A 14204-nucleotide genomic window follows, 5' to 3' on the forward strand; every position below is an offset into this window, starting at 1 on the left:
CATATGGGGACCATCAACTAGAATATGATAGTGTGCCTTTGCAGAAGAGAAAAAAGGACAGTCATTCTCTCCCACCAAGAATAGGAATTCCATTATCTTTTTATCCCCCCAAAGATCTCACACAGCATCTATTAGATGTGCAACTCTCAGTTACATGGTATACTATACTCTCAGACGTACTTTACGAGGTCAATTGAAATAAATATATGTAAGGAAAATTTACTCTTGAATATAAGAGGTTCTCAGAATACATAAGGAAAATGGTATTATTTGTACTAGAAATTTCTTTTTCTATACCCAAATGATCAGTGCTAATAGGCAATCATTCAGCCTTCTGGGCATTGTGGCTTTATATGAATTTAGCTATTTGTAGGATGTTTTCAGAGCATAGCTAAAACACACAGACACACACATACACAAGACAAACACACATACATGATAAACTCTGTGCATGATGACTGACTGTGAATACATACAGATTATATAGTAAAAACAACGAATGCAGTAAATGAATTGTTAGGTTACTTCCTATGCATTTATTTGTGATGAGTTTTTTCTGAAATATTATAACATTGTGTAGGCAATTGCATTTGCCTTTTTAAGAATGAATTTTAAATGCATTACTCCTCAACAGAGAACACTGCATTCCTCCTTGGTAAGAAAAACAGTTGTTCTGTCTTATGATACTAATATGTTGGGGATTTCCCAGTGCTCAGCAGTAAAGAATCAACCTGCAATGTAGGAGAGGCAGGTTCAATCCCTGGGTCAGGAAGATCCCCTGGAGGAGGAAATGACAACTCACTCTGGTATTCTTGCCTGGGAAATCTGGTAGACAGAGGAGCCTGGTGGGTTACAGCCCACGGCATCGCAAAAGAGTCGGACACGACTCAGCAATGTGGTATTTTACTCTCGATCACAAAGGTGGCTCCAGTGTAGCATGATGATGAGTAGTGATTCTAACTATTACTAAAATAGTTATTTAATGCTTTCCCTTTTAAATAAGAACTTGAGCCTCATGTCTTTCCTCTCCTGGTCTTTCCAGTTCCATAAAATTGTAAATGATGACTAGGCAGTGCTATCCAAACAGAACCAATCCTTGCAAGTTTCCTCTAAATGTAAGGGAAAGCACTATGTAATGGGATAATCAGAAACCAAGATTGGAGCACTGTCAGCATGTGAGATGGAAATCAGATGAGAAAAGGTTATTTGCGAGACTACATCTCAGGAATCACAAATAATGTCAGAAACTATTTTTAACTGTGGGGTTCGCTTTGGCTCTCTCATGTCGAGCATATGATGATAAGGAAAACTGCAAAGTGAAAAATATGTGAGGGCGAAATGAAAGGAGATGGGAAAATAGGAGTGGAAATGAGTGAGAGGAAAGGAAGGAATTAAGTAATAGAAGAATCACATTTTATGCTGTGAATGCTGACAAGAACAGAATGAAAGGGTTAGAAGCAGTGCCTGCATTAGAATAAGGTGGTGACAACTTGTAAGGGAGAAAAGTCTGCCTCCCCCCAAACTCATAGGGTAGTTGAGGTAAGAGAAAAATCTATAAAAATGAAAAGTCATGACCCAAATCCAAGAGACACTAGGAAACTAAGCTGATGATGGCTGAGGGTTTTTAGCAGATCCAACTTCACCATGGAAATTAAGCTTTCACTGAATTTGCAAGTTTGTTCTATAAACTCTTCAATTTGTATCAGATAATTTAAAGAAAGCTTTTTGGCTTTCCTATGAGATAGAAGGGGGCTTCCCAGGTGGCGCAGCAGTAAAGAATCTGCCTGGAGCCATAGGAGACGCGAGTTCAATCCCTGGGTCGGGAGGATCTCTTGGAGAAGGAACTGGCAACCTACTCCAATATTCTTGCTGGCATAGTCCCATGAATGGAGGAGCTTGGCAGACTACAGCGCGTGGGGTCACAAAGAGTCAGACACTACAGAGCCGCTGAGCACACACGCATGAGACAGAAGAAAGCCTGCTAGAGCACTTTGCACAAACGGGGAGGTGAAGAACTTAATTAAAAAAGTAATTTTGCCACAGCTCATGCATGGATCTGAGAACAAATGGATGGGATATTCTCTGCAAGAGGGATCTATTTTTCTAAAGCTCTCAGTAGCCAAGTGCAGTTTACACTTTCACCCTCCCTCCCATATAAAGCCCCAAGGTCAGATGGAAAGTGAAAAACTGTTTAGTTGCATGTATCTTTGATATACACATTTGAACTCCTGGTCTTGTACTAGTTTACTGGTTTTATTCTTTATGCTTCAGTAATCGTCATGTAGTGAAGTCGCTAACTTCGCTGACAAGCTATGAGAAGAGAGGGAGCAGGTCTGTGTAGGGAGATGTTGACCCACCTTCTTAAATAATGGTGCGAAAAATAGGACTTCTTGAAGAAGATTCTCCATCACATGAATTTGCCTGATATTTTTCCCCTGTATGCATCTGCCGTTTTAATATTTCTTTTACAGTCATTTCTGGCTGATCCACCTCTACCTTCCTTTAAAGTTCAAGTCAATCCCACCACTTCCACAAGACATTTCCCAGGACTCCAGCTGGCATGTCTTTGGCACTCAGCTGTTTGTTCAGTCATGTCCGACTCTTTGAGACCCCATGGCACCATGCCAGGCTCCTCTCTTTATGGAATTTTCTAGGCAAGAATACTGGTGTGGATTGTGGTTTCCTACTCCAGGGGGTCCTCCTGACCCAGGGAACGAACCCACATCTCCTGAGTCTTCTGCACTGGCAGGTGGATAACTTTGCCACTGGGTCACCTAGGAAGCCCTTGGTATTCAGTGAGAGTTTCAGTTTTAAGTAGACTTATAGCCAGATTATAATGTCAGGGTGCCATGTGCAGGGCTGGGATGGTGGTGGCAATTAGGGCCACACTGTACAGAACTGTGGGGTCAAACTCATTCAGTAAAGTCATCATCTCTGTTGTTGTTCAGTCACACAGTTGTGTATGACTCTGCAACCCCCATGGACTGCGGCACGCCAGGCCTCCTTGTCCCTGACTATCTCCTAAAGTTTGCCCAAGTTCATACGCATCGCATCAGTGATGCCATCCAACCATCTTATCCTCTGATGCCTCTTCTCCTGCCTTCAATCTTTCCCAGCATTAGGGACTTTTCCAATGAGTCAGCTGTTCACATCAGATGACCAAAATGCTGACTCCTCTTTATATTTCTCTTATTTTCTCACTTATTGGAGCTCTTTTTTCTCACTAGTCTTAATGTCTACTTTGTTCTGTAAATCATACTGAAAGATCATGCCAAGAGAAACACAATTTGAAACTCCACTCATAAATATGCTTCTGGTTTTAACCAGTCAGACCTAGACTATCAGCGTGTGTTTACATGAGTACCTGAACAAAACTTGTAAATCTTAGGAAGGCAGGGACTTTGTTTCTATGATGTTTATATTGTAGAGGAGGGGGTGATATCCAATCAGTTTTTGTTGAATTGAAACTAATTTTTGAAGGGGCACTGAGTGCTAAATGACCCTCACTTAATTTTCTAGAGAAAACAAGCTCATGAATGGAACATGTAAGTATTTTACAAAGCTCAAAGGATATTAAGAGGAAACAAAAATGAAATCCTTTTCTTTCCATTATAGGGCTTTGGTGAAGGATAGCCATCACCACGTTATCAAAAGTTGCTGCCTGATGATTTAGCTACAGGAAAGAAAGGCTGTCTTTAACGAATTGTGAGTTGTTTCTTTAGAGACTTTGCTCATCAGGCACGAATTCTTACCTAGAGGATCAACACCCACAAGAGGCAAGAAGGCAGCAGGCATTCAAGAATAAAAATGTACTATCCGGATGCCCAATTTCTTCTCATGTCAGTCCTTTATGTTCTGGCTATTTCATATTGCTATTTAGTTGGTCCTTATTATAGTTTCATAATGGAAATGTGTTAAAGCATGAACTTTATCAGGGAATCATATGGAAATGTTCCAAAGGAGAGAAATGAGCCATGGGAAAGTTAAATGAAAATCATTTCTAAATGGTGCAAATTAGGAAGAAAATAACAGGGCTTAATAGGTCCACCAATACTAAGAAATGTCACTGAAAAATCTAAAACCTCTGAGAGAAGTAACATGTCATTCTCCTGCTAATGAGTCCTATGTGTTATTTCTTTATTGGGGAATGCTGTTTTTTATAATTTTGCATATCCAGAATCACATCTTAAACTCATTCATTGATTCAGTCATTTTAATATTTATTAAGTAAACCTCTGCTTACTGTAACTGATCAATTTCATTAGTACTGTTCTCTGATACAGCTCTCCAACTATAGACTGACTGGTAAAAACTTGCAGGCAGTGTCTCATTGGGGTTCAGCAGGTATCATTATTATATATCAGAGTCTTAGGGTTCAAGGGCTCAAACAAAGCAAATAATCCAACAATAACCACACACACACACAAAGCAAAGAAAGGAAAATTCACAGCCTCTAGTTTTCTGTAGCAATAATGTTTTGCTCCAGTAAAGCTGCCAGTCAAGACCCCATAGAGATCTTCATGCTTGAGACTCCATGCTAGGTACTGTGGCTACTTAGTAGAACCTGAAAATCAGTTCACAGGCCCAACTGAGACTAGAAATTCCTGCCAGTCAGAATCAAGGTCTGTCCCATTGAAATGTGAGAGGAAATGGCCTCCAGGAGTGTTAAGATCAGTAAAGCACTATAGGTTTCCTTCTCCTCAAAAATGGGAGTTCTAGTTGTTTTTGTTTAGTAGCTAAGTTGTGTCTCACCCTTTTGTGACTCCATGGACTGTAGCCTGCCAGGCTTGTCTGTGCATGGGATTTCCTGGAAAGACCGCTGGAGTGGGTTGCCATTCCCTTCTCCAGGGGATCTTTCCAACCCAGGGATGGAACCTGTTTCTCCTGCGCTGGCCGGCAGATTCTTCACTGCTGAGGCCATCAGGGAAGCCCCCCGTCTCTTTTCTTATTCAGTCGGCTATGGAGTTACGCTCTCCCTCCTTAACATTAAGCTTACTAGCTAGAAAGTATCAAAAATTGTTTGGTCCCATGGGGTAGTATGTCTGTGCAATGCTAAAAAATTCAGTCCTAATGCAATGGCAGCCACAATGCACCTATCTGTCACCAGTCCCTGGTCATCAGTGGGAACACAGTGATGCTCTGTGATTCTTTATGTTTGTACAAGACATTCTATGTCTTAGGTCTTGGTCATCACAATCATGAGTTAGATCATCACAACCTTGATTTAGACAAGGCTGCTGTAATCATGATTTACAGGCAAAAATAACTGAAATTAGAAGAAGCTAAGTCCGTCATTTATGGCTTATAAAACACAAGGCTGGTACTCAAACTGAGATTTGAGAATCCCACTCTGGTGATGTCCAGAGCTCATGGGCTCTGCCTGTTCAGATTGAATGAGAATACCATGATAGCCATCATCTGTTCAGTGATGAAAATACTGCTAACATTTATAAATTCCTGAAAAAGTAAGACCCAAAGCTGAATATTAAAAGATGTTTATATAGTAAATTCTATTAACTTTAAATAGAAAAAAAAATTGCCTAAGCAATTCATTTCTAGTCTTTGGGTATGGAATCTCTTTTCTCAATTTCAAAACCCTCAAAAATGGCTCAGAAAACTAATGCTAATTTAAAGCAAGTTCAGGCCTCTCTCTTTTGAATGGTTTCAACTCTTTGTGTGAAGATGATGGGTTAAAAAATATATCCACAAATGTTTTAAAATTGGTATTTTGGGGAAAATCATTATGCCTGTGATTTTGTGCTATGAGATGCTCTAACAAGCAACAATCGGACTCAGAATTTTCTGAAGTCTGGTGATAAGTACAGGGTTTGGGTAACTGTCAGTTTTAGCCCAGATGTTCAAGCCTAAGGCCCTGGCTAAGCCCCTTTTGCCAGATGTTTGCTCACACCATATTCTCAGCTACCTAGCAACCAAAAAGACTTCCTCAGAATTCTCTGAGCTCACCCACTTTCCTGGTTTGTAAGATTCACCATTGGTTTCAAATATGCATTTATGTGTTCTTTTCAATCTTGATATTAAAAATCTAAAAAATGACACTAATAATGCTGGATGAGTTTTATCTGCAAGATTTATGGACAAATAAACTGTTGAACATTAAAGGCGATGGGAAGTTTATTAAAATAATGACCATGATAGCTTCATTCTCCTTCTCCTAAGAATCGTGGTTCCCAAGTTTGATGTGTGTACCTGGAGAATTGTCACATTGTTTAAAGGGGCCTGTGAATGCATTCTCATTCCAAATCTCTGTAGTCTCAGTGAATAATATAATCTCATAAATGTTAGTCCCACCACTTGTCACATGAATGCAGCGAACGTTGTGATTTTAAAAGTTTTAATTCTCTTTGTAGGAACTGCTGAGTTTGAAGTCACTCATTAAGAATTTTCTCAACCTAGGCTAACTGGTCCTGGGTTAGAGCATAAGGTCCTCATATCACTCAGGGAACCACTGTCTTTTCATATAAAGAAGAAAATAAATAACTAACAAGAAATCTATGCCCTATGCTCTTTATATTTTGATAAAATGTGTTTTATAGAATAGCCTTCCTTCCAAAACTACTTATTGAAATAAATTTTTCCTGAGAAAATCTAACCTCCAGATTTTTTTACTTTTCACTTTCCAATGGCCTATGGCACTTTATTCCTTCCCTCTGGTCTGAATATCACTGATGGTGTTTTAAGCACAGGGTACTCATTATCAAGACCAACACCCATGCACAGCTAAACCATCTCTGACATCCATGTAGTACTATTTTCCTCCTCCCATGGCAGAGGGTGGAGAGATGGGAGGTGGGAGAGCTGGTTGCTTACAGAGAATATGAATGACTCCAAGTCACGCAAGTACTTCTTCCCCTTCCCCATGCTTCCTCCTCCCCATCAAGGACGTCACCCATTACAGAGAGTATGTAATGGAGGGGAACCACAAAGCCCTCATCCAAATGGGCATGGTTAAGCTCAGTAATCTGCGCTGGTGTAGTTTATTTATAATGGTGAATAAGTATAATTGCCTTAGTTTTTATTGCATAATATTTCCCCTTATAACAGATTTATATTTCTTATTGCATATCATTTAAATGACTATAAAAATAATCCATGGTCTTAAAGCGAACTACATGGTAAGGGACATCAGCAACAAAAATTGTTGCTGTGTAGACCTCATAATGCACAAGGTATTCTATAATAAAGTGTGTGTGTGTGTGTGTGAGTGTGATACAAAACTGAGGGAGCACAGTGACACAGGCAATTTGGGGCAAGTTGAACTATAAAGCCCACACTCTGTATCACAGTACTCTAAACAATCATAACCAGCTGAATGAGAAAAGGAGACTCACTCCAGAATCTGGACTGCCTTCTCCAATCCCCTGGGAGATGCCACCCACGGCCATGCTGTGAGATGAGATCAGAGGGAATTTTGTAGATTGCTCACAGAATGCCAATGACTACTGTCGTGGCTGCCCTTTGGATCTTCACAAAACAGACTGCTGTTACCAAGCTGAAGTGAAAAAAAATAAGCAAACTTGTGCCAAATATGATTGATACTTCCAGAATACAGTGTAAGAGTTATAACCCTTTAGAAAGGAGGTTCTGGATGAATCTTGAGCATATTATATAAAATAAGCCAATCACATAAGGATAAATACTGCATGAATATATGTGTATGAGGTATATCAGATAGCCAAACTCACTGAAGCAAAGAGTAGAATGGTGGTTATCAGGGGCTGCAGGGAGGGAAAAATAGGGAATCACTAATCAATGTGTATAAAATGTCAGTGATGCAAGATGAATAAGTTCTAGACATCTGTTGTACAATACAGCCTATGGATAACCACACTGCATTATATACTTAAAAAACTCCTAAGTGGGGAGGGCTATCTTATATTAAGGGTTCTTACTACTATAAAATTAAAAAGAGTTACACATCTTAGAGGGGGCTGGCTTGTACCATGGAAAACTGACCAGTGAAAGAACCTTTCTGTTCTTAGCATCTGTTAGATACTGTCTAGGGGTCTAGTACAGAGATTAGATAGATGGATGGATGGATAGAGAGACAGACAGATAGATATGAGGGACAAATATACAGGCAAAGTAAGTCTGGGTCCAGAATATGAGCATCACAAATCAGGTGAGAAAGGAAAGTTTTCTCTCTGTTGCAACAGAAAGGAGAGCCTGAAGTAGAGATCGCTTTCCTTCTGCAGGTTACAAAAGTTTTACGTTATAGCCACGAGGCAATGCTAAAGCAGAGAGGAGCAAATCTCAGTTCTCCAAAATAGATGTCCAAAGGGTAAGTCAGAATAGTATATGGTATTGTTTGGGGTTTATCAAGAAAGTGAGGAGATGGGATTTAAGTCCTTACATATAAACTTGAAACTCATTATGTAAATGTCCAACAAAAGGGAAGTTTGGGGGAAAACCTTTACTTTCCTTAGTGGCCTTTACTGGGAGAGGGTCTTGTACAGCTCTCATGCATTCTCAATAGTTGAGAGCATCATGCTATCCCTACTCTAGGATGCAGGCAATTTTTTCACTCGAATATAAGAGCCTATTGCAGCATGCCTAAGAATCCAATCTAATTTGAGTTATAAAAAATAAATTTGTATAAAGAAGCAGTATGATCTAAGTTGAACATTCCTTAGGTAAAGACATCCTATGTTTGTGTGGATGAACTGTCAGATACACAAGAACAAGGATAAGTAGCTCTAGTTGGGATTAATCTACCATGATTTCTTTGGATGAGAAATTTGTCAAGCAAGCAAGCAAACCAAAATCTAACTATCATAAGCTATGTACAAGGCCCTGGTACCTAAAGGATGAAGCTGGAAGACTGCAGCTACCTGGGATAAGTAAACAGGAAATTTGACAAGGGAGAATTTCATTGGTAGACAATGGGAGCCATGAAGACTTCTGAAGTTTATGGCTTGAGAGAATATTCCAAATGAAGTTTGGGACACATAAATCACCTTCAACGTGAGGGAGATGAGATGGGAATGTGTGAGAAGACCGGGAAAGGCGAAGTGGTTCCAATATGAGATTATGGTTACCAAAAAAATGATCATGATCTACGTTTTCCATAAAACTTCCAACATAACAAGAAAGAAGAAATACCAAGATTTGGTGGTGATAATGAAAGAGACAAGTAAAACATTAATCAGTTCAGTTGCTCAGTTGTGTCTAACTCTTTGTGACCCCACAGACTGCAGCACGCCAGGCATCCCTGTCCTTCACCAACCTCCAGAGCCTGCTCAAACTCACATCCATAGAGTCGGTGATGCCATCCAACTATCTCATCCTCTGTTGTCCCCTTCTCTTCCTGCCTTCAATCTTTCCCAGCATCAGGGTCTTTTCCAATGAGTCAGTTCTTTGCATCAGGTGGCAGGACTACTTTTTGAAATCATTTAAGATTAATATATTCTAGAACCTAGTGACACATTAAAGTTTTCTCTTTTTTACCAACAGACAAGAAGACAAGACATCAGCTTTCCCGATGTCCTGAATTACAGGGTATTGCTAATGAGCGTAGCAGCAGAAACTTGTGTGTTTGCCAAGAAAACTTCTTTGTAATATTTTTACTGTCTTATTTTATCCTATCTTGGCTTAGTGGGGCTAAATCTGAGGTCATGGGTGATCTGAAAGCATTCTAGTCTTTGAAGGGTTTGCTCAGAACTTCCCAGTATTCACAGTAGGCAAGAACAAAACTGGCTTCTAGGACCAAGTCCAAAAGGAAAACCCCATAATTGGCAAGAAATTACCTTTCACGTATTTCCTATCCTGCAGTGGGAGCTCTGGGCCCACCATGCTAACTGTCTCTTAATCACTCCAACAAACAAATCTTTCCTACTCCAAAATGCATTGGTTCTCAAATATCACTTACTCCAAAGTCTATCAGGGAGTTAGAGAGAATAGAACAAACGAACGAGCCATCAGAAATGGCCTTTATTCTATCTAGTAGAAAAGAGATAAGAATTTCAGTCTGCAAATTTTATTCCTATTTTGGCTAATTTATACATGCTCCTGACATCACAAAAGGCAGAAGAGGAGAGGAGCAGTTTATCTTTTCAACTAAGGGGAAAAAGAGCCACAGATAATTATTATTTATATGTAGTTTGAGGAAAAAGAGAAAATAAAAAGTACTATAAAATATCCCTAGAGACTTTTTGCACAAAAATGTTATGTGTGACACACACACAGACACACACACAGAGTAGTCTTTTTCTTCCACAGATAAATGCAGAAGGAAGTAGTTCTAAGGCTGTATTGTGCTCTAACACCTTTCCTTGTTGAAATACAAGGCCAGGCACAGCACAAAATGACTTTTTAAAATATGAACTTTTGGTGTGAGTCCTTCCATAACAAAGCTGAGGTGTCTAAGACAAAGTTAAAGTGAAACATAGAACCCCAAGTGATGTTTTATAACCAAGGATGGCACAGCCTGACCTTTGCAGAAATGAGAGGCAAGATTGATTGGCTAATGGAATCTCTGCCATTCACTTACACGGTGATAAATTGGGATCTTGGCTCTGATTCCCACCCTAATTTCATCAGTTGGAGACTCTTATTAGGGGCTAATTGAAAGCTGCCTCTTTATGGAATAAAGAGCATTTTATTGGCAACAATTTTCGCCAGGGCCAGAAAGCCAGGAAAAGACAGGGACTGATGCAGACTTTTTAGTTTCTTCACAAAATAAAAACAGAAGTTCATTGCTGATGGAAAGTGATAGTTAAGGGCAGACCTGTACCTGGCCTCTGTTTTAGTTAATTTTGTTTTGACCAAAGGAAAGACAGCTGATGATAAGGTAGAAGTCATGTCTAACAAGCAAGTATCATTTCTTTACAACATAAATGATGAGCCTATTCCTGGGCTTGCAAAACACAGGTTATTTCAAAAAACTTGAAGTTCTTAAAATATATTACAGAATGATGAATTAAGCCATTTACATAAAGTGGGCAAGTATCTGCAGACTTGGACTTGATAAAAGCTAAAACATAAATACACAAAATGTGTGGAACCAATGACAGCTTTTCTGAGATATTTACTGAGAACTAAGGTTTCCAGATATATTTTCTATAAACAATCCCTTCCCTATCCCTAACCTCCAAATAAAATAATTTATAGTGTCTCTGGTTTACACTCTGTACTCAATAGATACATATTGGCAGAAATATGAAAAAATGAGCACAGAAATATTCTCTAAGCACGTTCCTGAAAAGTATACATAGACCAAACCATGATTCTGGCATCTCCTGAAGCTCAAAGTTGTGCCCGTTGTAATTAACTGTATAGGAATGTTGATATTATGCACCAAGTATTCAAGTCTAATTGCTTGTAATTGTACCCTATTCCAGCATATGAAAATATATATCCAAATGAACTGAATATTTCTTATATTTCTTAGATTTTGTGATTTAAATTTTTTTTCATCTCAGATTTCATTTGACTTCTCTGAACAGAGATGATGGTACTTGGACAGTATTACCCCACTTCCCCATCCCAATCACGGATGCCTTGAATGGATTATAAAATACACAAGCTTCTAATAGGACTGTTTCTTTCCCTGTAGGCAGATAATATTCAAGGTGTTAAGGATTCACCATGCCTGCCAACTAAAGGCAGACCCTGCTGGCATGAGGGAGCCAGGCTCACAGTGACAACTGGATCTCTCTGAAGGGAGGGGCCATTTCTCGCACATCTCTTATGTGGCACTTAGCATCTGACACGGGAAGGGACAATAATAGGCTCATAATTAAGTGCATGTCCAACTGAACACTAGGAAGTACAGGGCTTATGGTTCTAGATCTCAGCTGGCAACTTGCCGGGGTAGAGGGGTTTGTTATAATATACTTCCTTAGCAGGAACCACACTGGTTTGGATTGATGGCACAGCATCTGTAGCGCAATTTAGGAGATGGGCAGCATCAACTACTTTACTTTTATTGGATTCCTGTCCTCCATTATTGGATTTCTTGGTTAGATCCTATTAAATTGATAATGTGGTCCTCTGTAGGGGTGGATTCACTTCACTGATGGGTAAAGTGATCCTTTACTCTGTGCTAAAGATTATCTGTGGTCTAGTGAGCAGAAGATATGAAGAGAGCCATGAGAAAGCGGTTATGATTCAGGTTCTGCCATTAATTTCCTGGCAGTTTCCCTAAGGATCTCTTGAGATTTAGCTTTCCTCTCTGTAACCTGGCATTAATACTTATTCTCAAGAGAACTTCAGTAAGGTATATGAGCTTAGAAAGTCTGAAAGGGTTCACTATAAAAAGTAGTATTTTTGAATAAGATTAGCATTGAGGCATGGAATTGAAACCCTGGAGTAGGAAATGGCCACCCATTCCAGTATTTTTGCTGGGAAAATCCCACGGACAGAGGAGCCTGGCAGGCTATAGTCCAGGGGGTCACAAAGACTCAGACACAACTGAGCGCGCGCGCGCACACACACACACACACACACACACGGGCTGAAAACATTTTAGAGGTGGAAGTAAACCATACGATCACCTCTTTCAACTGCATTATTTTCTTCATCAAAAATACACCTGTATTCTCATCTAGATTAACCTAATAAACTTCGAATAGTTGTTAACACTATACCCTCAAAATATGGGAGAGGTGACAGATGGGAAGAAACAAATGCCTTGAATTTTTATCCTTCTTCATCCTTCACACCACCTAATATATTGATTAGAAAAAGAAGCCCAATCAGGAACAGCTAAATCAGCAAAACAATCTGAGTCATTCTATAAATAGCATTATTATTTCTAATAAACTGACACCAAAGGCTTTTTACAATTCCATAGTCACATCAATATTTGAAATATCTCTTTAGCATGAAATGATTACTCCTAAAAAGGAAAATTCTTTCATTTCATAGTTGAGATGTAAAAAGTACGCTATGCTTAAAGTCAAAAACTATTAGCATTTAGGAATTGTTTGCTACATAAAGGTAAATAAAACTGATTGGGAATAGAAAGAAAAGGAAGTATGACTATCATGAAAACTATTTTTCATTAAAGATAAATGTCATCTGATAACAGTTAATCTTTTGATAGTGGGAACTTTTGCTTGTTGCAACTAGATCTCCTGTATTTACTTTTTTACTAAGGGGTCAATTAGTTAGACACTTACTGAATTTCTACTTTGTAAGACCCAGAATCTCCTTAGACAGTGGGCAAAGAGGACACATTATTTTCTCTAATGTAGGTGTTGGAAAGTGTATGGTCCATGGGTCAGATTTGACTTGCCACCTATCTTTTTCCTTAAAAAAATGATATACATTTTATATACCAAAACATTCACTCTTTTCTAGTGTAAGGTACAGCTTTTAATATATTTAAAAAGTTGTGCAACCATCACCATTATCTCTAATTTCATAGTATTCTATTCACCTGAGAAAGAAGCCTTTTATCTATAGGCAGTCACTACCTGTTCCCTGCTTCCCCCCTCCCCTGGCAGCTTATCTACTTTTTGCCTCTATGGAGATTGACCTATTTGGACATTTCATATAAATGGGAATCATACAATACACGGCCTTCTGTATCTTTTTACTTTGACTTGGCATAATCTTTTCAAAGCCCATCCATGTCACAACATCAATAAGTATTCATTATTGTTTATGAATGAATAGCATTCAATTTCTTGGGTATACCAAATTTGTTTACCCATTCTTCAAGTTGATGAACATTTGTGTTGTTTCCATCTTTTGGATCTTATCAATAATTCTGTTATGGACATTGTGTACAAGTATCTCGTGGATATATATTTTCAGTTCTCTTGGTTATATATTTATAAGTACAATTGCTGTGTAGAGTCTACTTCTAAATATATTTAGGAAACTGTTTGTCTTTTTGAAGAAATGCCCATGAGTTTTCCAAAACAGCTACAACATTTTAAATTTCCAACAATCCATGAGGGTTATAAGGGCTACTTACTCTCTCGACATTCTTGTTAACACTTATTGTTGTCGGGATTTTTATTATAAGCATCTTAGTAGGTGTGAAGTGACATCTCATTGTGGTTTTGTTTTGTAATTTCCTAATAAATATTTATGCTAGCATCTGAGCATCTTTCCATGTGCTTACTGGTCATCTGTCTATCTTCTTTGGAGAAATGACTATTGAAGTCCAGTATCCATTGGTTATCTAGGTTATTTGTCTTACTTCTGAATCACAAGAGTTCTTTATATACTCTGGA

General features: G+C 38.8%; 1 protein-coding gene across 1 annotated transcript in view; it reads right to left on the reverse strand.

The window, feature by feature from the left end:
* Nucleotides 1-14204, reverse strand: part of THSD7B (thrombospondin type 1 domain containing 7B) — a 970494-nt gene that overhangs the window by 124350 nt on the left and 831940 nt on the right. The window lies entirely within an intron of this gene.

Source organism: Odocoileus virginianus, chromosome 13, assembly GCF_023699985.2.
Source record: "Odocoileus virginianus isolate 20LAN1187 ecotype Illinois chromosome 13, Ovbor_1.2, whole genome shotgun sequence".
NCBI lineage: Eukaryota > Metazoa > Chordata > Mammalia > Artiodactyla > Cervidae > Odocoileus > Odocoileus virginianus.